This window comes from Synchiropus splendidus, unplaced genomic scaffold (assembly GCF_027744825.2).
Source record: "Synchiropus splendidus isolate RoL2022-P1 unplaced genomic scaffold, RoL_Sspl_1.0 HiC_scaffold_45, whole genome shotgun sequence".
Taxonomy (NCBI): domain Eukaryota; kingdom Metazoa; phylum Chordata; class Actinopteri; order Syngnathiformes; family Callionymidae; genus Synchiropus; species Synchiropus splendidus.
Window position 1 is genome coordinate 47,501 of NW_026527079.1, and position 2,500 is coordinate 50,000.

Sequence of the window (2,500 nt, forward strand, 5' to 3'; positions counted from 1 at the left end):
TTAGAGCGTTAGGGTTAGGGTTAGGGTTAGAGGGTTAGGGTTAGGGTTAGGGTTAGGGTTAGGGTTAGGGTTAGAGGGTTAGGGTTAGAGGGTTAGGGTTAGGGTTAGGGTTAGGGTTAGGGTTAGGGTTAGGGTTAGAGGGTTAGGGTTAGGGTTAGGGTTAGGGTTAGAGGGTTAGGGTTAGGGTTAGGGTTAGGGTTAGGGTTAGGGTTAGGGTTAGAGGGTTAGGGTTAGGGTTAGGGTTAGAGGGTTAGGGTAAGTTTTAAGGTTAGGGTTCAAATTATTTCTGAAGATTCTTCCTCAAGTGACAAAACATGAGGTCGATCCTGGGGTTTCACTGGAGCTCAAGGGGTCCTCCCGTGTCCAGTCGGTCCCTCAGGCCGATGGGGGGGGCCCGGAGCCGGGCAGGAGGTCCTGGGGCCGCCCCGGAGGCTCTCTGGGTCGGAGAACCAGAGTGACAAAATATTAGGTGCCGGAGCTGTGACAAAAAATTAGGCGCCCAAACCCTTTGAGTGACAAAAAATTAGGCGCCCAAACCCTTTGAGTGACAAAAAATTAGGTCGCGCCAAAATTGTACCAAGTCGAGCCCCGGTGGGGTCGGGCTTATGTCTTCCAGGGGTTTCACTGGAGCTCAAGGGTGCGAATCACGGTGCTCTTTGCCCGGCCTGCCGCACGCCTCGGTCGGGCAGGCCAGGCGACCGAGTGCCCCCCCTGACCCCCGGAGGTCCGAGAAGACCCGGTCCCTCCCGGGTCCAGCCGGTCCCTCAGGCCCGGGGAGGGTCCCCGGAGCCGGGCAGGGGGTCCTGGGGCCGCCCCGGAGGCTCTCTGGGTCGGGGAACCAGAGTGACAAAATATTAGGTGCCGGAGCTGTGACAAAAAATTAGGCGCCCAAACCCTTTGAGTGACAAAAAATTAGGTCGCGCGAAAATTGTACCAAGTCGAGCCCCGGTGGGGTCGGGCTTATGTCTTCCAGGGGTTTCACTGGAGCTCAAGGGTGCGAATCACGGTGCTCTTTGCCCGGCCAGCCGCACGCCTCGGTCGGGCAGGCCAGGCGACCGAGTGCCCCCCCCTGACCCCCGGAGGTCCGAGAAGACCCGGTCCCTCCCCGGTCCAGCCGGTCCCTCAGGCCCGGGGAGGGTCCCCGGAGGCGGGCAGGGGGTCCTGGGGCGGTCCCGGGGGCTCTCTGGGTCGGAGAACCAGAGTGACAAAATATTAGGTGCCGGAGCTGTGACAAAAAATTAGGCGCCCAAACCCTTTGAGTGACAAAAAATTAGGTCGCGCCAAAATTGTACCAAGTCGAGCCCCGGTGGGGTCGGGCTTACGTCTTCCAGGGGTTTCACTGGAGCTCAAGGGTGCGAATCACGGTGCTCTTTGCCCGGCCAGCCGCACGCCTCGGTCGGGCAGGCCAGGCGACCGAGTGCCCCCCCTGACCCCCGGAGGTCCGAGAAGACCCGGTCCCTCCCGGGTCCAGCCGGTCCCTCAGGCCCGGGGAGGGTCCCCGGAGCCGGGCAGGGGGTCCTGGGGCCGCCCCGGAGGCTCTCTGGGTCGGGGAACCAGAGTGACAAAATATTAGGTGCCGGAGCTGTGACAAAAAATTAGGCGCCCAAACCCTTTGAGTGACAAAAAATTAGGTCGCGCGAAAATTGTACCAAGTCGAGCCCCGGTGGGGTCGGGCTTATGTCTTCCAGGGGTTTCACTGGAGCTCAAGGGTGCGAATCACGGTGCTCTTTGCCCGGCCAGCCGCACGCCTCGGTCGGGCAGGCCAGGCGACCGAGTGCCCCCCCCTGACCCCCGGAGGTCCGAGAAGACCCGGTCCCTCCCGGGTCCAGCCGGTCCCTCAGGCCCGGGGAGGGTCTCCGGAGCCGGGCAGGGGGTCCTGGGGCCGCCCCGGAGGCTCTCTGGGTCGGAGAACCAGAGTGACAAAATATTAGGTGCCGGAGCTGTGACAAAAAATTAGGCGCCCAAACCCTTTGAGTGACAAAAAATTAGGTCGCGCCAAAATTGTACCAAGTCGAGCCCCGGTGGGGTCGGGCTTATGTCTTCCAGGGGTTTCACTGGAGCTCAAGGGTGCGAATCACGGTGCTCTTTGCCCGGCCAGCCGCACGCCTCGGTCGGGCAGGCCAGGCGACCGAGTGCCCCCCCCCTGACCCCCGGAGGTCCGAGAAGACCCGGTCCCTCCCCGGTCCAGCCGGTCCCTCAGGCCCGGGGAGGGTCCCCGGAGCCGGGCAGGGGGTCCTGGGGCCGCCCCGGAGGCTCTCTGGGTCGGAGAACCAGAGTGACAAAATATTAGGTGCCGGAGCTGTGACAAAAAATTAGGCGCCCAAACCCTTTGAGTGACAAAAAATTAGGTCGCGCGAAAATTGTACCAAGTCGAGCCCCGGTGGGGTCGGGCTTATGTCTTCCAGGGGTTTCACTGGAGCTCAAGGGTGCGAATCACGGTGCTCTTTGCCCGGCCAGCCGCAAGCCTCGGTCGGGCAGGCCAGGCGACCGAGTGCCCCTC